This window comes from Helianthus annuus, chromosome 2 (assembly GCF_002127325.2).
Source record: "Helianthus annuus cultivar XRQ/B chromosome 2, HanXRQr2.0-SUNRISE, whole genome shotgun sequence".
Classification (NCBI taxonomy): domain Eukaryota; kingdom Viridiplantae; phylum Streptophyta; class Magnoliopsida; order Asterales; family Asteraceae; genus Helianthus; species Helianthus annuus.
This window is the reverse complement of record NC_035434.2, coordinates 153,534,306-153,558,503: the sequence shown is the minus strand read 5'-3', so window position 1 is coordinate 153,558,503 and position 24,198 is coordinate 153,534,306. Positions and strand designations below refer to the sequence as shown.

The window sequence follows — 24,198 nt, the reverse complement described above, 5'->3', positions numbered from 1 at the left end:
TTAAAGTATTATAAAAGAAAATATCTCAAAAATTGAGGGAAACATAAAAATAGATTAGTATGTTAGGTTTATATAAACAATATTTATTTAAAAAGGTTATAAATAATAACTTAATTTAAACATATAAAAAGATTCTTAACTTTTTAATTATACTTTTTATTTTTTAAATCTTACATAATTTTGTTCTAAAAACCGAAAAATTGAACCGAACCGGCGTAAAAATCGAAACCGAACGATTTTGTAAAACCGAAAACCAACATTTCGGTTTCGGTTTTAGTTTGCCCAAAAACCAAACCGAAATAATGCAAAGAATCTTGGAAAAGTTAAACAGAAAATGCTATTGATCAAAGCATCAAATTATTTTACTACAAGTTAATGTATTTTGCATAGTTCATTGTGATCTAAGATCATTGACTAGTAAAAGTCAAACTTTCTTGTATGGAACGTGAAGTTAAAAAATACCACACATATATACACATTTAACTCCCAAGAAATCTTTCCTTTCAAAAAAAAAAAAAAACTCCCAAGAAATCTTGAAGATAACATTGATGGCAGAAGGGATTCAGACATTGGAAAAGACACCAACGTGGGCTGTGGCTGCTGTCTGTTTAGTCCTCGTTACCATATCGATTCTCATTGAACATATTATTTCCTTAATTGGAAAGGTAACACATGTTTGCAAGTTGCTATTAATTGGATTCTTTCGAACCAGTGATTTCGGTCACCATTCTCATAACCAATTTAACTCATAATTTACTTTTTTTTTGAAAGGAAATTTTATAAAAAACAGCCGGCCTCACTCAAAAAAGTAGGACCGCGCCACCCAAAATTACATCATATACAAAGGGAAATTACACCATTCGCCCCAATCTAAATCTTTAAACTTGGACCTATTCTTAAACCAAAAAAAACTATAAGACTTAACCAAACCGACAATCTCCAGCCAATCCCCTTTACCGTTATTGAAGATCTTCTCGTTCCTAGCCTTCCAAAAGAACCAACAAGCCGAAATGATAATACCTCGGATGACATCCTTAGCGGTAGCTCCTCCACCCGAACTCAAATAAAATTCCATGAGATCTTTAAAACTGAAAGCAAATATAGGAGGGGTTTTGATCCAAGAACTGATACCGCTCCAAACTTTCATGGCAACAATGCAACCGGTAAATAAATGATCCACAGATTCCTGAGATTCCTGACAAAAAACACACTCATCCGAACCGGAGATGATATTTCTTCGAACCAAGGCCTGTTTGGTAGAAATGCGATCAAGCCCCGTTCTCCAAGCAAAGATTTTGCACTTGAATGGCAGCCACTTACACCCTTTAACTAGACACACCGAGTCCGGATCCGGCTGAACCAAACACAATTCCTTGAAGGACTTTAACGAGTACTCACCCGAAGCATCGGCATCCCACCTCCATTTGTCTTTAACCGACGCCAAACCCACCCCCGAGAGCGCAGACTCACTCTCCAATAATTCATTTTAACTCCGAAACCGAAGACGGGCTTCTTGACCAACTCCACAGCAACGAACCGCCACCTCCCTCAACCTGAATACGCTGATTCACCAAACAGTCTTTGTGTTTCTCAATAGCAAAAAGGCTCGGCCATTTGTGCATAAGAGGGGTGTCTCCATGCCACCGATCAATCCAGAATCTAATGGAGCCCCCATTTCCAACCACCCCAGAAATATAATCAGGAAACCTTTTACCTTTCAGCAGTAATTTAGCTTCCACTCTAACTATATGAAGCCACATCCCCGAGAGACCTTTCTTAGAAGGGATGTCAGACCACCTTCTATTAGAGCCGTGAATAGCCAAAACAACCCTCCTCCAAAGTTGTGGTCCTCAATCATAAACCTCCACACCCACTTAGCAAGAAGGGCATCGTTAACAGTTTTTAACCTACTGATACCGAGACCTCCACACTTTTTTTGGTTTTGAAACCACCTCCCAAGCTATCCAGTGAGTTTTTTTAACGCCTTCCGACCCTCCCCAAAGGAAACGTCTCATCAACGATTCCAAATTCTTCAAGACTTTAACAGGGGCTTTAAAGATAGAAAGGAAATATAAAGGGAGACTCTCCAAAACCAATTTCACTAACACAACCCTCCCCCCCCCCCCATAGAAAAGGTATGGGCTTTCCAAGACGCTAGACGTTTATTAAACAAAGACACAATAGGGTCCCAATTGGAAACCCTATTCATATTAGCACCAAAAGGGATACCCAAATAAGAAAAAGGGGCATTACCTTTAATACATCCCAACAACTCCGCCATGCTAAAAATTTCACTGTCTTCCACCCCAACCCCCATAAGGCTTGACTTATGTATGTTAATTTTGAAGCCCGAGCAGGCATAAAAGATTCTTAAAATCCTAGCCACCACCAAAATATTCTCTTCCTCCCATTCTCCTATAATTAAAGCATCATTAGCGTAAAACAGATGAGACATGGTCGGCCCCCCATTTGGCAGCTTAACCCCTTTAAAAACCCCAGACTCACAAGCCTTGGATATTAACCTGGAAAGAGATTCCATCATAATAAGGAAGAGAAAAGGAGATAACGGATCACCTTGCCTCAACCCTTTTTGGCACTGAAACTCGAACGTTGGAGACCCATTGACCAAGACAGACGATCTAGCTGAAGAGAGAATCCCTTTAACCCATTTACACCAATCCTGAGAAAAACCCAATTGAGACATAACCCCCACAAGGAAACCCCAGTTGACATTGTCATAAGCTTTCTCGAAGTCAATCTTGAAGATGAAAGCTTTTTTCCCCGATTTTTTCAACCAAGACCAGATCTCGCTTAACATTAACGGGCTATCCAAAATGAACCTCCTTTGAACAAAAGCAGATTGTGTATCTGATATAACTTTACCAATATAATTCTTTAAACGGGACGCTAACACCTTCCAAATAACTTTGCTAATGACCCCAATAAGGTTAATGGGCCTATAATCCCTCAGACTTAACGGATCTTTCTTTTTGGGGATTAGGGTTATATAAGACGTACTGCAACACTTGTTAATAGAGCCCGTTTCGTGAAAGTGAAACATAATATCTTTCAAATCTTCTTCAAAGAACCTCCAAAAGAACCTCACAAATTTAAAATTAAAACCATCCGGGCCAGGGGCTTTATTGGCACCACACTCAAACACAGCCTCTTTAATCTCCTTCGACAAAAAATGGCCCGACAAAGCTAAAGCCTCCTCTTCGGAAAGCATATTCCCCCCGAAGCAATTTTCGGCTGGCCTCGAGATAACCCTCTCCGAGAAATGGTTCCTGAAAAAGCAAAGAACTTCTTTCTTGATGAGCTTGGGCTTGTCAATCCACTGACCGTCAATATTCAGACCCGGAATGCCGTTAGAGCACTTTCTATTATTGATCAATCTATGAAAGAATGCTGAATTTTCATCCCCGTCAATGGGCCACCGACACCGGGACCTTTGCTTCAAATCCATATTCTCTTGACGAGCTGCTTCGCAAATATTCTTATAACATTCAGCTTTAATCCAAATCTCCTCTTCTGACAGTTCCCTTGACTCCCCAATCGAATCAATCATCTCCATTTCCTCTTTGTATCTATTAAAATCCTCCTTTTCTTTAGAGACAAGGACTTTCCTCCATTCCTTTATTTTATCTCTAATATGCTTAAATTTATTTGAAAGATTGACATCCGACCGGCACCCTACCTTCTCGAAGGACCCCACCGCATTCTCGATGACACTCACCAAACCTTCTTTTTCAACCCATGAGTTGAAAAACCTAAACGGAACAACCCCAAAATTCTTACTATACACGACTAACAGTAAAGTACAGTGATCAGAGAACAATCTAGGAAGAGCCCTTAGACAAGCATTAGGCCACTCGTTGAAAAATTCTTTGGAAACCAAAACCCGATCAATCTTACTTAGTTTATTGGAATTAGGGGCAAGGAAAGTAAACCTGCGATCCCTCATGTAGTACTAAACCAACTCAGCCGAATCAATAAAACCGTTAAAATCAAAAGCACAAGAGCTGTTAAAAACAGAATTTTTCCTCTCATCCGGGGAATGAACAACATTAAAATCCCCCAGAAGGACCCACAAATTGGAGCCCGGTCCCATAACCTGTAAGATGGAGTCCCAAACCAAATTTTTATCTATGACCCGATGAGGAGCGTACACATTGATGACATTCAGGGCCTTATTACTACCCACCAAATGGCCTCGATTGACAAGAAAATGTCTATGTTTCGAAACACCCAGGGACCTAAACACAGAAGGGTCCCATAAGCAAGTTAAACCCCCAGATCTACCCGAAGCCCCCACAAATTCCATCAAAAACTCATTACTACCCCAAAAATGAGAAGCACGATCCTGACTAACCTCTTCGAACTGAGTCTCCTGAATGGCGATGAAATTTACCCTGTTTTCCTTTCTCAGATTCTTGATCCACCCAGCTTTGCTCTCGGACCCCATACCTCTAATATTAATAGAAAGGAAGTTCATAAATTCTTGGATCGAACACCTTCTTCCGAAATAATTTCCGATATCAGATCCTGATGCCTCCCAAGATCCATTCCCACTTCGTGAGCCAAATTAATAGTACTTTCTGCTTCCTTTCTAATCAACTCCTCTAAAGAAAAGGAATCGCTCCCGAGATCCGACACAAGAACATTACCACCAGCTTGACTGTCCGCCTGATCCGATCTCGATCCACCATCAGTGAGGTCGACAGCCACCTCTTGGGCCTCAACATTCAAATCCAAAGGATTTCCAAGATCTCTCAGACTGGGATTTAAAGCCGCCTCAGCTGAATAATCCACCTGAACAGTATTTCCAAGAGGGAACGCCCACACCTCCTCCGCTCTCCTTCTTTTCTTAGTTTTGGGCTCCCCAGAATTAATACCTGAATTATCTTGGGCATTACCCCCATTTTTCTTTTTGTAACCCCTAGTCCTTTTAGAAGGTCCACCAGACTTAGAAATAGAAGGCCCAATTCCATCCTTAAAAGCTAAATTATCATTAATACCAAAAACCTTGGCCCCACAACTCTTTGAACTATCAGAAGCTATAGAGGGACCCACACCATTTCCCAAAACAGCCCCACCTTCATCATTACACTGCACCGAAGTCCCCAGGTTCTCAAATTCCCCAGAGGGGCCCACCACTTTCACAGAATTAACATCGTTAAAATGATTATCCCCATGCTCATATTCCCCATGCATGGGAAAAACTCCCATCACATTGATCGGAGATTCGACATCCTCGTCCAGCCCTTTCGTCTTCTGAGCCTCTCCATCTTCCATAGCCTCGGAACTATCCATTCCCACGACCGGAGAAGACATCATCGGAGAGTCGGTCGTCGGGGAATCACATGCCTCTCCATCCAAGCAATCGGGGACCCAAACATCTTGGTCCTCTTCCACCCAGACCCTAAAGATCCTCTCTTTCCACTTCAAAGACACCATCTCTCTGATACGCTGAGCTTCACCGGCTAACACCCCAATCATAAAAACAGACAAATCACTATCCTGGAACAAGGATTTAGGGACATGTAAGACTTTACCGAACAGTTCACCAATCTGCGAAAGAACTTAAGGCTCCAAAAGATGAAGAGGGATGCCATGAACACTAAGCCAAGCTACTCTTTATATAGGTAAGGACTGTCCACCCCAAGCTTCTAATTTGGAAAACCAAGGCCCCCAAACCCGGGGAGACTCTAAGAACTTGTTTGTAACATCCGCATCGGAGAATGAGATAATCACAGAAAGGCCTCCCAAATACTGAATTCGGACAACATCCACCTTAGCAATTCTGAAAAGTTTATCAAGATCTACTAGGGTTTCCAAGTCAGTCGTTCTCCCAAAAACCGCAGAGCCCATCACCTCTTTGAAAGCAGACACCCGATCAGGAACAACCACCATCTTTTCCTTCGAGACCACCCCCCCCCCCCGATACATCCCACACCAATAAAACTGACAGGATCTCTTTGCTCTTTGCCCTTGCCCAAGACGTCACAATAAGATCTCTGGTCTCTAAAATTAAAAACTTTAGAAGTATTCTGATTAGAAGGAACTACTTTGGGATGACTGTCTATCTTCTGACCAGAAAAACCTGAGTTCTCCACCGCGAATCTCGCCACATTAACGAGGAGCTTAGACTGACCCATCTTAATCCCCATTAACCTACCTTCTAACTCCTTAGGATCCTTCACCCCCGTAAAAGAAACAAAGCAGAATTTATTACCTTTCTTATCCCGCTTCCTAGCGACGTAAACTCCTGTCACCTCTCCAAAAACGCTGAAAAAAACTCTGATATCCAAAGAACTGCATCGTTCAGGCAAGTTGGTGACGAAGAATTTCGTCAACCCTAAAGAAGTATCCCCCATGCCAGGAAGATGAGAGCAAGAACGATCCCCGGTGGTGAATGGGAGTTCTGAAGGACACAGTAGGAAGAAAGGTCAGAACCAAAACAGGTGACCTCGCTCACTATAATGACTTCAGCCCTCCGTCGAGCCAACCGGCAAACCATAAGGAAAACACAACAAGCACGCCCCAGTGGCAAATGGGAGATTCTGAAGTACAAGATAAGGAGAAAGGTCAAGCCAACGACCGGCGACCTCGCTCGCTATATCGATCTTCTCCTCTCCGTCGAGCCCCCGGCAGACGGCGAAAGAGAGAGAATTGATTCACTTTCTACTTCAGTCTTCATAACTTTTATTGTAGGCTTCATATTTTGTTAAAATCACAGATACATACATGTATATACATATACGTTAATTTTTACATTATCTATCACGTTATCCAGTTTTGAAATCGGTCTGAACAGTGGACATGTATGGCGGCTAATTCGTTACTAATTACGGGAAAAAATATTATGATTTTTGGTACTTCTAGTGGCGGACCTAGAAATTCTTTTCAATAGGGTCAGTTTTTTTCAATGGTGGAATATCGCTTAACTCGACATCCAAATTTACGGTTCTAGTCAGGCCGGGTTAACTAACTAGCGATAATCTGTCTTTTCAACCGGTAAAACTAAGAGCTAAAATGAGGTAATCAAGACGACGAAAAGGTTATGTACCATTGATTCATTCCATAACCATTTTGATATAATAAGTGAGTACTTTATAACCGAATTGATACTCATGTTGTTTTTTCTTTTCATTTTGTTTTTCAAATGTAATATGGATAGATTCGATATCTTCGAAGTAAGTTCAAAAATCTTCTGGGTCGGCCAGAAAATCGTTATATACGTTACATATAAAATAGATAAAACCATGAGTACTTCTTAAAAAGGAAAGAAATAATAAACCCTAATTTGCATGATTTCTTCTTAAAAAGGAAAAAGGAAAGAAATAATAAACCCAAATTTGCATGATTTGCAGTGGTTAAAAAAGAATGATAAAAAGACATTATTTGAAGCACTTGAGAAGATCAAATCAGAGCTTATGCTACTTGGGTTCATCTCACTGCTGCTAACAGTTGGGAAAGCAACCATAACAGATATCTGCATATCGAAATCTCTTGCAGAGAATTGGCTTCCATGCAGTAAAAAAGACATTCAAGAAATAGATGCTCGTCAAGGTGGTAATCAAGATGAAGCAGAAATTCATACTATTGCCCAGAATCTTCTTAAGGAACAATGAAAATCACAATGAACGAATAAACATAAACTAACCTTGATTTCTGAATGAATACAAATTGTGAATGTGTACAAGTGTTTTTACAATAGAAATCCTAACCCTATTTATACTAATCGAAGAGGTGCGAATCCAATAGACGTGTTTCTTCACGAACAGGTATGTCTTTTGATCTTGTGGCTCTCAATCGAAGATGAAAGGTTGCGTCCCTGTGTTTCTTGTTTCCTGATGTCGATCAGAGAAGGGGTGCGACCCCCTGTATGTCTCGATCCAAAACATGTAGGTTATTATCTTTCATCCTTCCATCTTTGGCCCTTGTACTTTATAACTTATCTAATTCTAATAAAAAAACTAACTATTAACTATATACTAATTAACCCTTGCACTTTAGGATGTGAAGGAGATTATGATTTCATTCACCCCCCTAATCTCGAACATCCTTGAGTTGCACCTTGATCTTTCTCCATGTCTTGCTTGCCATCATGTGATGCTCCATTTTTATCATGAGCTTGTTGTAGTAGATCATTGCAGTCTTCTTTGATTGCCATTAGGAGAGTTGGTTCCTCGTCTTCCTGCACCAGATTTGATTCTTCTCCTCTTTGATTTGATTCAGGACAATATAAGGCATAATGACCAAACTTTTGGCAATTATACCATTTTATCTTGCTTAAATCCTTCCCAAACTTCTTTTGGTTACTTCTATTCTTGTAAGCATTCTGTGAGGAATTCTCTTCTCTTCTTTGTTGTCCATAGTTATCATGTGAAGGATCTTCCTCATCTTCTTCTTGTCTGAACTTTCCATCACGCCACTTTTCTTGCGATGAGTTGAACCTTCCTTGTCCATTCTTCCCAAAACGCCCTCCACGACCATAGTTCTTGTCGCGTCGCGCGCACATAAGTTTTTCTTGATTATATACCGGGTTTTCATCCACCAAACCGGTCCTTTCTTCGTAGGCTTTCAATCTTCCAATTGTCTCGTCTAACGTCGTTGTTTCTAAATCAGCGAATTGTTCAATGGTTGCAACAATTTGAACGAACCTTCTTGGTACAGAACTTAGAAGTTTCCGTACTAAAGTCGGTTGATCAAAAGTTGATCCAAGACTACTTGCCCTCGTGACAATACTATTTAGTCTTGCAGTGAACGAATCGATAGTGTCTTCCAACTTCATTTTTAACATCTCAAACTCTGTTTTGAGCGTTTGAAGACGTGCCTTTTGCACTCGATCTGCACCGACGTGCCTAGTCTTTAATGCATCCCAAATTTCTTTTGCACTCTTGCAACTTGCAACTTGTATTATCATTGTAACACCTCGTGTTACCGAATGTCAAAGTCAAAGTCAAGATTGACTTCCTTGACTGTCATACCCCCAAAAATCCACACGTGGAGTATCACCGCTTGGAGGCGTGACTGACCAGGATCAAGCCACCAATCATATTGAACATAGTAAGTAATAAATAAAATTTCATCCAACAATACGAAAGGTGTTCAAACAAACATAGTTAAATGTTTAGCGGAAGCATAAATGTAAAAACCCAAACATAAGTGTTAAGTTCTAAAATGTTATAATGTTTTAATATGGCAACCACTGTCCATGTCCCACAACGACCGCGCCTCCCTGTGCAAGCTCCATGAGTACCTAACGTCCTGCAAGGCATGTAACAGAGAGTCAACAACAAAGTTGAGCGAGTTCACAGTTGATTGTTCAGTTAAGGAGTTCGTTTCAGAAATTGTAAGTTCGTTTCATAACCATGCATTACCCAGTACCCTTGTTTCCCAAACCTTTACAATAGTAAGTGGGGGCTTCCCATGTTGTATGTACTAGACTAGTTGTACCTATAGGTGTCCTTCCCAATCCGAGGACAGTGGTAAGTATGAGTTTACGTAGGTTTTACGTAAGTGTCCTTCCTTAACCGAGGACAGTAGTACGTAGCGAGTACGTAGGTTTAGCGCTGGTGCCCTTCCCAAACCGAGAACAATAGTACGTAGGTTTTACGTAGGTTCTAACACTGGTGTCCTTCCCAATCCGAGGACAATGGTACGTAGGTTTTACGTAGGTTTTAGCACTGGCGTCCTTCCCAATCCGAGGACGGTGGTAAGTAGTCTAGTAGTGATGAAAGTACGGGTAGTCATTCAATCCCATTCCCAAACCCACCGGGAATCCCATGCCTTGGAAGTGTGAACTCACCTTGGTTTGCTCGGTTTGATTAACTACTTGGTTCCAATTAATCAGTTCGGGCCTATGGTATGCACGTGTACATAATCAGTTTATATTCACGAAGTTCACGTATAAGTACAATCACAGTGGGTATTGACTCAGTGATCACCAAATAACACAAAGCACGTATTCAAGCTCATGCAAATCATGCCTATCATTGAACAACAGTTAACTAACCCAGTTAACCCTTAACAGAATTAAACTTAGTTACTGTACAGTTTACCCATCCGACGAAACACCCCTGTTTCGTCGTGACTTCCCTTCGACGAAACCCATCCCTTTCGTCGTGATCATCTTCGGTGAAACACCCTCCGTTTCGTCATATTACTCTCGGTGAAACACCCCCTGTTTCGCCGTGATTTGCGTTTCGTCCACAAGGTCAGTTACGTCGTGTAACTGACGATTACCCAGAAACCCTAACCATTATCCACAGCTGTTACACACTATCATCGATCATCATCATACAGCAAATCATACAGTCATACAGTAATCATCGATACCATTTATTATACCAATCATAACATAATCATGTGTTAGCCTTAGACAATCTAGCATATATGTTGGCTATTACATGAGAGCACATTCACAGGTTCATCAGTATCAACATCCTATTCTGATCATCAGCAACTAGCAATCCGATCTTGACACACGAAACTGTAACCGATAAACTAGATCCTATTATGGACAATTCATCATCTAAGCATGAACATAAACATTACTTAACATCAATCCTTAACGATTTCGATTAACAGTTAATGATTTCAAGCAAACAATCATGCAAGGGTTTAAACACTAACCGCGATGAACAGAAAGAATGATTTGATTGATTATAGATGGCTCCGAGGGCACACAGTCGACGTCAATAGGGAGAGAGAGTTCTAGGGTTTCTAAGCTGCTAACAGTGTGACGAATGAAGCAGAATACCCAATAAGTATCCGCGTAACGTGCTGGGCCCTTAATGGGCTTCGGCGAAATAATGGGCCGGCGAAACAGAGGTGTGTGTGACGAAACACATCTGTTTCGTCATCTGTTTCGTCGTCATGGTTTATGGCGAAACACTTGTGTTTCGTCAGACCTTTTCAAGGTTTAAGTAGTTTAAGTTTTTCAAACAGGATACATGATAACACCTTAATCACATTACACAGATAACACATCAAACAACCATCTCAACATATAATCCAGTGTACAGTTACAAGGCAAACAATCAAACAATTAAACCATTAACGTGCAATTAATGCGAAGATGGAATCTTGGAAACTCGAGTTGTCACATTGACTATAGTTAGTCTATTTTATGTTTGCGATTTACGTTAGTTGTATTATGTGGAGTATATGCTAAAATCGAATTAATCGAAGTTTACTTATCAATGCGAACCACTATACGACTGTGAATGATAAGAAGTAACAATGCGATAAAGTCAACTAATCATGCTAACCTGATCATCATCGAACTCGAAACTCGAATTACGCGAACCCTGGTGTTATTATACGTGTGTGTGTGCCTTGTGTGTTACCTGTGCATGTTTACTTTATGTATTGTGTGGTAATCAATCGAAACTCGAATCAAAACTCGAAACTCAATCGAAATCAAATTAAGATAATTAGTAGCGAAAAGACAGCGCGAGATATAGATGATTATATGTTAGATATGGTGGTCGGGATTAAAAGTAATTTGAATAGGAAACTCTATCGTATTCTCATCAATCGCAATCGAAATCGAAATATCAAAATCGTCGCACCAAACGCTCGAAACAGGCAGCTGAACGATCAGGCTCTCAGCCGATCGGACTGCTGTCCGATCGGGATGCCTGGCGGATCGGCCAGCCCTTTCCTCTTTTGGAAGCCTATAAATACCCCTGTCATTGTCATACTTTCTACTTTTGGAAAGCTCTGACCGACCAGCTCATGCTCTCGTCCTTTTTCTCCGATTTCTCTAGATTCCGGTAAGATTTCATCCTAAATCTTGTACTTTCTTAATCTATGCACACTCCTACACCCTTCTATCTTTCAAATCTTGGTTTCTAACCGTGAAATCATCAAGATTCAAATGTTCTAGGATGATGTCATCATGGTGTTCTTGAAGAACTTCATGTTTTGGCCTCAATCCACCAAGAATCACTTGGATCTAACCGATTTCCACATAAACAAGCAAGGATCTTCCATAGATCTAAACGTTTACATGGTCAAAAGGGATTGAAAGAATGTTTTCCAACTTTCTTTCAACTCTTTTACACTCAGAGCCTTCAAACCGATAGAAACGGAGCTTGTGCCGACTTGCTAATCATCTCGGTGGTTGCACGACTCAAGATTCGGGTTCTATCTATGAGGTCCACCGATTTCGGGTTAAACGTTAAACTCCGTTCAAAACAGTTCACCGGCTGGATTTGAGTGATTCCTGTCCGAGCAGGAGAAATCAGTAAGAACGAGGGTTCTATGGTTCAACTCGTTGTAAAAGCACCTCGATATAACGACAAACAATCAAAACAGCCAAGTGTTAGACGAACAGGCCGACCAGGTCAGGAAGCTGACCGATCGGGCTGACTGTCCGAACGGACAACCCAGCCGATCGGACAAGCCAGCCGATCGACCAGGCCAACCGATCGGCTAGCACATGGCCCCACACCTTAACAATTTCATGAAGTCTAGTATTGAACGAAGTGTTGTTCGATCGGACTACGGCCCGATTTGAATTACTTTTCGGATCATGAGATACTATGCTTCAACACTTAATCGATTTTCAACATGATTCAACGCGTTGGAGTGCCACCCGATCGGTCAAGCCGTTCGACCAGGTGACACCCTGACAAGAACTTGTTGATGAAGTACCTAACCGATTGGTTAAGCTGGCCGATCGAACGAACCGTTCGATCGATCGATCGACCTGAAAGGTAAGGATACTTCAATGTTTTCAAATACTACAATGAAAACTTCAAAAGTCAAACCATCATACACAAACACATCCTTCTCAACGGAAGAAACAATCCACTCGAACAGCCATCCGATCGGCCTACCGACCGACCGGACAGACTGTCCGAACGGACTGGTTAACCGAACGATCAAGCCGTCCGATCGGACCTACCGTCCGATCGACCAGGCTGTCCGACCCTCCAACACTCGTTTCCATTCTTCGCATTGCTTATCGTTATGCTATCGAACTGTTCAGGCTAACCCAACTCTCAAGTGCTCCCTTCAATCCATCAATCACTGTGAGTATACTCGACCCCTTTTTTTGCTTTCAGCACTTTTGGGTGTTACATACGTTACTTATTCTAAATCATAATCGAACACACTACTCAATTATTTCAAACGCTAACTATTACCGCATGTATTACGTGACTAAATGAATGCTTGTTGTTATGTTTACACGTGGAATGCTGTCTACCTGCCTTAACGACGATAGTACTATAGTTTGGACTCAGCACCCGTTCACACGGGGGTTGTTAAGGACAATTACTTGCATGGATTACGGTGGTAATCATGTATTGCGAACTGCCTCGGGCAGTCAACCCGCAGTCATTGGTATCGATAGATCCATGTCGATAATTAACATGCTTCGTTTCCCTCGGTGTACGTGCTGGTTATCCGTAAACTATTCGAACTCTATTATGCTATTATTAAACTTGTATGCTCACCTTTACATTTTATGTATTGACTTTATTTTAACGTATGTGACAGGCAATTAGGATGCTTATCTGCTAGGAAGGCGAGCTTAGAATAAGCGTCTAGAGCATAGTTGTCTGTAGATCTTGCAGATCGAGTCTCTAGAAGCATTTGAACAATATTTATATTTGAAATCTGAGTTGTCGGAATAGAATATTTGACTTGATGTTATCTGTAATAATTTGTTTACTATTTAAGGTACGGTATGGGACGTATTACATAAATTGAATAGTAATGATAGTTGTTATGGAAACTTCTGGACAATCTGTTTCGCTCAGTGCCATGCCCCGATGATTCCGCCATCGGTTGGGGTGTGACAATCATATCTTCCGGTAGTGCTTGATATAAATAAGCGGTCGCCATCATATCCTTCTTTTCATCTGCTTGCGTATTTTCTTTTGGTTCTATCATTTCCCATAATCCGTTTGCCCTCAAAATGGTTTTTATACAGATTGCCCATACCGTATAGTTTGTAGACTTTAAGATAGGACACTGAAACTGGGAGAACGAACTACCATCTTTAATCACTACCGCGTTTGACGGAGAGGCTCCTCCTGAATCCGCAGTAATTTCTTTTCCAACAATTTTCACTTTCTTAACTTTGGTTTTCTCCTGAAACCGAAGTCTATGATTCCAAAAATTCACACTAACTTTCTAATGTGGAATCAAACCAATTTCTAAACCTTATATAAATTCCAGAAAAATAGAACGTAGAACCTGGAATTTGCGAACCGACCGACTTCTCTTATCGTGATTCTCCGCACGGTTTTCTGACTTCTCTTAACAACCCTCTTGGCTGCGTTTTTTTTCTTCCTGCTTGATTCGCGATTCTCTAAACACAAACCAAAAATCAGCCCCAAACTTGCTTGATTTGCGACTAAACTTCTCAACCGAACACCCTCTTGATGCTTTGATATCACAAAACTTTTCAGATTTTGTGTCTTTTGCAAATTTCAAACAACCCAAACTTCTCAGATTTGCGATTATTTCTTCAAACCGGAATACAAACTTCTCAGATTTGCTTCCGTCTTCTTAACTCGAACCGCAGCCTCTTGCCGTGATTTGAACTAAAAAAAAAAAACTCAGAATCCAAACACCCTCAGTGATGATCGGATCAAAAATCGAACACCCTCCTGATGACCGATTAACGAACGAACAACAATCGTACCCGCTTGGTGCGATTGGTGTTAAAACTTAACAAGAACAACCCAATCAATGCCTCCTGCGTGATCAGAATTGTTAGGGAAAACAACCACCCGCTTGATGATCGTCTTCCCGAAACGAATTTGAGCCCTAGGCTCTGATACCACTGTTGCCCAGAATCTTCTTAAGGAACAATGAAAATCACAATGAACGAATAAACATAAACTAACCTTGATTTCTAAATGAATACAAATTGTGAATGTGTACAAGTGTTTTTACAATAGAAATCCTAACCCTATTATACTAATCGAAGAGGTGCGAATCCAATAGACGTGTTTCTTCACGAACAGGTATGTCTTTTGATCTTGTGGCTCTCAATCGAAGATGAAAAGTTGCGTCCCTGTGTTTCTTGTTTCCTGATGTCGATCAGAGAAGGGGTGCGACCCCCTTGATGTATCGATCCAAAACATGTAGGTTATTATCTTTCATCCTTCCATCTTTGGCCCTTGTACTTTATAACTTATCTAATTCTAATAAAAAAAACTAACTATTAACTATATACTAATTAACCCTTGCACTTTAGGATGTGAAGGAGATTATGATTTCAAGCTTCTGTCATTCTTAGCTTCTAACATGACAACGTCAACTAGACGCATTCTTTCTGCCGCTACTGATGATCATAAATGCAAAGCACAGGTGAATGAATACATATGATCAAGAGAATCTCGACACCCTTTTAAGTTTTAATTAAGATATCTTGATTTTCTTGAAAAAATGTGGTGTTTTAGGGAAAGGTTCCGTTGGTTATCGAGTAGCGCACTCCACGAGCTCCATATGTTCGTCTTTTCATTGGCTGTGTTTCATGTGGTTTGTTCTATAATCACACTGGCCTTTGGTAGAGCTAAGGTATGTTTGTTTTTTGGGCCTTTTTTGTGTATAAATGGCTAGTGTTTATTTTGCTTAAGTTCTTGTAATTTTGTGTAGATGAAAGAATGGAAGGCATGGAAGATAGAAACATAGACAATGGAGTACCAATATACACATGGTATGTTCTAGAGGTGGTTAAGATGGGCGGGTTGTATAACAAGTGAAAACATGTTCGGGTTGAAACAGGCCATTTTTTTAATAAGTTGGGTTGTGTTAATTATGTTGGAAATCAGGCCCTTGATCGAATAAACAAACACGCAATATGAACAAACTTGTTTGACTCTTTTATTAATTTATCAATGAGAGCACACTAATTACAATGACCTTAACCATCTATTTATACTAAACTTATTCTAGTCCTAACCCGACTCAAACTCTATTAATACAAATAAATAAACCAACTAGATAAACCTATCTAATAAACCTTGATGCCCAAGAAAACATCCCTAGACTAGAATTAGGAAACCTAAATAGACTAAAACACTTAGCACCCTCCAACTTTTGAGTTATGACAAGATTAGTCCCAACAATCACCCCCTAATCTTGTCAATAACTTTCTTCACATTAGAGCCGGTTCATCATCCTCATATCGGGTCAAGTTCACCTCTTTATCTTTCAACTTCGGACACTCGTTGTTATAATGACCATATTCTTCGCACTTATAACATTTCACGTGACTTTTATCCCGGAACCGCTCATTACCATCTCGACCTCTCCCGGACCCACGATCTTCACCTCGATCACGTCCAAAGTCTTCTCGGTTCAACCCAAACAAAAAACTCACTACACTTGTAACATCTCACATGGCATCACGCTGGAAACGCTCACTAACATCACGACTTTTCACGGATCAAGGACCTAACCCGGTAACATCCAAAGCCACCCGACTTTGAACTCCAACGCCACATGTTACATCGTGTTTTCTCCATTCTTTACCTTTTTCCAGTCACCTTCGTTCAAGAGCCTCTCCACCGACAAAGAAAACAAGCTACCCGCTTCTTCTGTTTTCTCACCTTGCTAAACGAGACGAATACAAAGCCACCTGCTTTGACGAATCCCTTCTGCCCGCTTTTCACGCACTACGCCGGTCTCCTCTTATCACGAACCAAGCCGATCAAAGCACTTCAAATCCTGCTGTTGTCACCGGGTATATGCCAGTTGCTCAAACCCGCAACTAATAACCGAACAACCTTGAATCTTCTTTTGATCAATATTAACAGCCTTGGAAAACAAGTGTTTATCACCGGTCACCCCCGTCGTCTTAACCGGTACGTCTACCACAACAACGGCCGACCGAAAACACCATAACGCTTCCATCTAACGTTGCAACACAGTCCTGAACAGCCACCTCCGTCGATTAGACTCTTATTACGAACAGGATGATCAAGAGTTGAAGTATCAGGGGCGGAACTACAATACAACCAGCCTGGTCCCGGGACAGGGCTCAACTTTGAACGGTAGTGTAAATTTATTTATTTTTTTCGATTTTTATACAAAGGATACTCATAAACAACTACGAGGACACCCATAAGACCATCTGTAGTGAAGATGAGATGAAATGGAGGTTTTCCGTTCGACGGAAACGAAAATTCCGATAGATGAAAACTTGCAGCGGTAGCTGTTTGGAGAAGACGGAGTCACTTTGTCCTTTTCCCATTATCCAATATTTTAATAACTAATCCAATATTCTCACACATTTGTAACTTGTACTTTTAGGTTTAAAATATGTACATTACTTATGTTTTGACAAATTTAAAGTGGCCAGGAAACAAAGCTGTAAGTCTAGATATTTCAATAATTTTTTTTGTCCTCTTCTCCTTTTAGGTTTATTTGTACCAAAGTAAGTGACAAAATTGGAAAACTGTAAACACACTTCAAAAATTATGAAAATAACGTTTTTTACTTTGTTTATTTATTGGATTTACTTTATTAATAAGTTTTCTGTTCTTTTTTAAAGACATTTTTATCAAAAACTAAATATTATTTATAAAACTTCCAAATAACATTTAAAGTTCTATAAAAGTATTTGATAACGTTCTCATGTGTGTAGCATTAGTAAATAAATAATTATCAATATATGCTTTAGAATGTAAAAAATACAATTATTTGTACATTATAATTAAAATGTTTTCATTCTCTCACTTTATTCGAGAGTGACACTATATTATAAACTATGGATTAAGAAATATTAATTTACCCTATTGCGTATGGGGCTTGTGTGCTCAAATAAAAAAAAGAGAAACCAAACTTCCAAAATCCAAACTGTTGTGCGATCACTGGGCGATCAAAAGAAGACTACGTTTCAGTTTTTTCATCATCATCCGATCATAAACCATTTCATCCTTGAGGTATGTAATTTTCAATTGTAAAATCGATTAATAGAATGTAATTTTTATTAATCATATAGGGGATTAAGAAATGATTATATATATTTTAAGTTATTTTGGGGCCCGATTTTCACTACTCCCCAAGGCCCAAAGAATTTTTAGAATTTTCGGAGACAGCTCTGCATAGTGGGGAAGAAGAAGATGAGTTTGGTTTTTGATAAATTGCACATTCACGGTAAGACCGCCCGTAGTGGGGCGTTTTTTTTTTAAATTTTTGCCCGAAAACGCCCTATAACGCCCAACCCCCCATTACAGGGGGCGTTTTGGGGCGTGTTTTTCGAAAAAAAAGTCCCCCGGCGTTTTAAAAATAACGCTTAAAAGAGATGGGGGCCACACTTTTTGACCGTTCCCCAACGGTAACATTCTTTATTTATTTTTTTTTAATTTAAAATATTCCCACTATAAATATATACCCCACATTCACACCTATTTTTATAAAAAAAAACTCACTTTCTCTCCTACTTTCTCTCCCACTTTCTTCTAACTTTTATAAAAAAAACCCCACTTTCTTCTAATTTTTATACAATCATGCATCCATACCGCCCTCCTTTTGGTGTCCCCGCTAGACCCGCAAACCCGAACACAACCCAACCGCAAACCCCGTACAACCTTCAAGACATGGACCCGAGCTTTTTAACTTACGCGGCTTACTTGAGTGGCGCCCCTCCGTTTGTTCCTCCCACTTTCGGCTATGGTCAAGCCGGCGGGTCTCAACCGTCACAACCCGAAGCCGAACCCGATGTGGAAGTCGTACCGGAGACGCAACCCGAACCGGTGCAAGAAACATCGAAACGCGGCAAAAGGTCGCATAAGAAGAAGGATAAGGACGCACCGCGGCGTACAAAAAATATCATTAAATGGACGAAGGAAGAGGAATACGCGTTGACTCGGGCGTTTGTCGACATTTCGGAGGACGAAGAGACCGGTAACTATTTTATATAAATATTATTTTACTTATTTTGTTACTTTATTTTTTAACAAACAACTTATTATTATTTTTTTTTTTGGTAGCAAACTTTCAAACGGGCCCGGTTTTTTGGAATAGGGTTCGTGCACTCTTCTTTAGCACGTGGGGTCAAGGCGAACATCGGGACAAAGACTCCATTTCTAGCAAATGGACCGACATCAACAACAAGTGTCATGCATTCCAAGAAGTCTTCCAACGTAACTACGATAATCGGCCGAGCGGTGAAGGTGAAGTGGGGGTTTTAACGAAGAGTTTGGAGGAGTTCGAGAGGACAAAATGCCCTTTCACGTACTACAAGTGTTGGGAGCTACTACGAAAAAGTCCAAAGTGGGCGGTAGTTAATCCAATGACGTCTAGTAGTAGACGTCGGGCTAAAAGGTCAAAAACATCATCCTCCGTTAACCCGTCAACTCCGACATCGGATGCCTGCAATGTTGATTTAAATGAGGCGGTGGACGTTGACGAGGGCATTCAAGAAGAGTTGGTCCGACCCACCGGTAGAAGAAAGGGAACCGGGAAAAAAACGGTCAAGTCGTCTTCCGATCTCGAGTTAAAGGATGATTTCGAGGAGATGAACCGTCGTCTACAAGACATTCGCGACCTCGACCACCAACGTTATGAGATTATGAAGGAACGAGTGGCCGAAACCAAAAAATTTAACGAGATGCAAGAGGCGAGGCAAATGGAAAAGGACATCGAGTTTTTGTCCAAACCTATCGACCACCTACAAGGCGATGCGTTGATCCTTGCGCAAATGCGTCGCCAAAAAATTAGAGAAAAATATGGACTCTAGATCATGTTATTTTTTTCTGTTTTTTTTTTATTTTCTGTTTTTCAGCTTTTTTTCTGTTTTTTTTTTTATTTTCCTTTTTTTTCAGTTTTTTTTTATTTTTTTTTCAAGTAATGTAATTTTATTTTTAAATTAATGAAGTTTTTTTTTATGTTTTAATTTAAAAAAAATAATTGTGAAATGATTGTAAAATGATTGAATGGGGGTTATTGGCATAATGCCCCACTACACCACTTTTGCTATAATGCCCCTTTGCTGACTAGGACGCCACGTGTCGTATAATGCCCCATGGTGGGGGCATTATAACCTTCTACCACTACACATGGTCTAAAAATAATTTAGGACATCCCTGAGCTAATGTTCTAGTTCCGTCACTGTGAAGTATTGTTGGTGACCATTCGAACGACTGTTTGCCACCACGAAACTACCAATGACAAACTATCCATTATTTACCATAATGTTCATAAAAGGTTAATTGTTGAACCACCCAAATTTACGATTATGCCATTGGAATTATTGTCAATGCACTTGAATGCAACAACACCCAACCAGAAGCATGCAACCTTGCTGTTTTTCCACTCTTTCTCTACATGATCGGTGTTGCCAATAATTCCACCGATAAGCCTTTTTAAAACCATGCATATAACCCACAATTAAATAAGTTAACCAAAAAAAAACTTCGTCTTCAATCACCGCATTTTACCTCAGTAACGTCGCCGCACCTCCGCTAGGGGTGCTCCCCTTCTTGAAAACGACTCTCAAAACGGCCAACTAACTCTGATACCAATTGTTGGAAATCAGGCCCTTGATCGAATAAACAAACACGCAATATGAACAAACTTGTTTGACTCTTTTATTAATTTATCAATGAGAGCACACTAATTACAATGACCCTAACCATCTATTTATACTAAACTTATTCTAGTCCTAACCTGACTCAAACTCTATTAATACAAATAAATAAACCAACTAGATAAACCTATCTAATAAACCTTGATGCCCAAGAAAACATCCTTAGACTATAATTAGGAAACCTAAATAAACTAAAACACTTAGCACCCTCCAACTTTTGAGTTATGACAAGATTAGTCCCAACAAATTATATAAGTGACTCTCACATATCAAATATGAAGTTTTTCAAAAATATTACAAGAATAATCTAGAACTTTGAAGACGGTTTAGGTATTGTATGCATTAAAAATATATTTGGGTGACTTTTAACATCTTTGACTATTCAGGTTTTTAACATTTGAGGTAAAACACAAACCAAATCAACTCAATTTGCTACATCTAGTATAGTCTTTAATTTGGCCTCTTTTTTATTAGTTTGATGTGATTTTTTTTTCATTCTTGAAGATCCAGAACGGTTTAGGCTCCCGAGAGACACAACTTTCGGTCAAAGGCACTTGAGCGTATGGTGCCAATCAACCATTCTTGTTTGGATGGTTTGTATATCCAAAACAAGTGTTTGTTGAGTACATTCTTTAGCCATGGCTAATCTTTCCATGTCTTTATGCAGGTGGATTCATGAGACAATTTCTAATGTCAGTTCCAAAAGTTGATTACATGACTCTTCGCCATGGATTTGTCATGGTAATTAAAATTTGTTGCATTCTTTAACGTTTAGGGATTTTTAATAGTTGAACAATGAACATGAACCATGAACCTTTTACCTCCTTGTAAGCCACCTACCCAATGCAAGCTGCGTTATTGGTGGGATCCTATGAGTTTTCAGGTAACGGGGTCTCATGGTTACCAAAAAAAAAAAAAAAAAAACATGAACCATGAATGATTGAGTTCATCTTTCGCTCAGGCACATTTGTCACCAAATAGCCATTAAAATTTCAATTTCCATAAGTACATAAATCGATCACTTGAAGACGACTTCAAACTTGTCGTGGGAATCAGGTAAGATTATCGAGTTTTATTCAGAAAATCAACTATCTTGTTTTTTAAACTGGTTATTGAGTTTTGAACTAATCTTTCCCACAGCCCACCAATCTGGTTCCTTGCAGTCTTGTTTCTACTCTTTAGCACCAACAGTAAACAAATCCTTAACCTTTTTAAATGGCTGCATCTATCCGGACACCCTCTGCGCCTATTTTCACACTTTTTGTGCCTTAGACGCCTCGTATAGGGCTATACGAGGCGTCTTGGCACTGAATTCAAGGGGGGTCTTCAGAGGTGTCAGGCACAAAGTTTAAGAAACCCTAGACGCATCGTACAGCCCTATACGAGGCGTCTAGGGCTTGGGTTTTTTTTTTTTTTTGTTGAAAGAAGGGGTGTTTTGGTGGGTTTTGGTATGGTTTTTTTGATAGTTTTTGAAGATGTGTTTTTTTAGCGAAAATTTTTTTGGTTTTAAAAAAAGTTTTGTTTTTTACACTATACAAAAATCAACTATTTTAAAAATCGGCTCTTTAAATATATTATATCGATTAAATATTATAATGTTTTTAACATTTTACATTTTTAAATATTATTCTTCCGATTAAAATTTTATCTCGTTCAAATATTGTTTCGGTATTATATTCAGGGGATATACTGTTTCCGTATTATATTCAAAACATATATTGTTTCCGTGTTATATCAATTTAAGACAACAATCATTAAATAACCGAATAACTGAAAAACAAACATAAATATGACATATATAAGATAAGTTTGTACATCCATAACAAAAATATATAAGACAAGTTTGTACATCCATAACAAAAATAAAAACAACAACAGGTCTATGCATCCAAATCTGAATCCGAATCTGGATCTGGCTGTTGCAGCTGCTGCTGTTGATGTGGTGCTCGAGCTGGTGGAAGCGGTATCGGGGGTAATCCCTCTCTCTCGCTCTCTCTCTCTCTTCTATCCTGCTCGGCCCGTACCAACCAACCTACCAAATCGTTGAGCATGTCAAGCTCGGCTCGTACATCCGGATGTAGCGCAGCTCCTGGGGCATGACCTGGAATAACGTGACGTGGAAACTGAGACGCCCTAGGAGGTGGCGGTGGCTGTGGCATCGCTGCACCATCTAAATCCACCGGAGTGTCCGGCACGGGCACTGCATCAGCGGGATCTGCCAGAGGATAGACTAACTCGAACTGCTCTGGTAGGGGCTCCTCTCTCCATATGCCCCCGTTGAGGTTTTTAAACCCCGGGCCAACGGGGAACCTCCTGATCAGTGTCATCCCCCACAGCGATGGAAAACCCATCCGCGTCGGCATGACTGGCGGCGTCCGTAGAACATTCTACTCTATCTTGATGTTTTTCAGTATGAATACGGGCCGAACTCATGCTTCCATAAGAACAAAGCCGACTTTGGGATCAAGATTTCAATGGGGTGGTCAGTAGTGATATGATATACGAGTTTCTTGATGATTTCATTTTTTTTTAAAATAAAGTCTTTGATTTTTTAAATTTGCAGGGTGTTTGTACTAATATTATGCAGCTATGTGACTTTACCTCTCTATGCACTAGTGACACAAATGGGTTCAACCATGAAGCCCGCCGTGTTCAACGAACAAGTGGTTAAGGCACTACTCAAATGGCACCAGAACGCTAAAAAAACAAGTTAAACTCAACCGAAATTCCAACTTTACAACACCGGGGTCAACTACGCCTAGCACACCGTCTCACATGACATCTAGTAGAACAAGCAACCATTCGGCTCAATCGGTGTCCCAGTTCCATGACACAGTCTTTGAACCAAAGAGTCCGGTAGGCACACTTCCTAGGGCCACAGGTGTAGCCACGAATGATGATCCGGTGATTGACCAACATAATATTGATGTTGACTCAATGGAGTTCTCATTTGAACAAAACATAGATTCATAAATTTGAAAGTTGAAGTAGTGATCAAAAGGTAAAGAAATTTAGTTCTATATAAAGAGTTAACTGCCATTTTCGTCCCTGTGATTTGGTCATTTTGGCCATTTCAGTCCATTTTTCAAAAATGCGCCATTTTCGTCCCCCACGTTCTGGAAAGGTGCCATTTCAGTCCAAAAATCATAACCCAGTTAAGTCAGTTAGTAAATAAGGACTGATTGTGTAAATTTGTAACATAAAGGACCATTTAAGTAAATATTAAACACCACCACCACTAGCCCTGCCACCACCACCACTCCGCTGCCACCACCACCGCCACCACAGCCCTGCCACCACCACCACTCCGCTGCCACCACCACCACCACCGCCACCACAGCCCTGCCACCACCACCACAGCCCTGCCACCACCGCCACCACAGCCGGTTCATCATCATATCAGGCGAGAGAGGGAGAAAGTCGGAGAGAGAGAGAGAGATAACGAGGCGGGAGAGAGAACCGGCGACGGTGGGGCTGCCTTCCCCAGATGATGACGATGATGACGTTGATGGTGGTGGTTCCGGCGGCGGCGGTGGTGACCATGCTACTGTTCATCGTCTTCCCCAAAACGGTCAACAGAAGTCAAACGGCCTAATTCTCGATCAATACCGGATAATATTCAAATTAAA

The 24,198-nt window shown here is 40.3% G+C and overlaps 1 pseudogene; it reads left to right on the top strand.

The window, feature by feature from the left end:
* The first annotated feature begins 548 nt into the window (after positions 1–548).
* On the top strand, positions 549–22,312 carry LOC110898514 (annotated as a pseudogene).
* Positions 22,313–24,198: the final 1,886 nt, after the last annotated feature.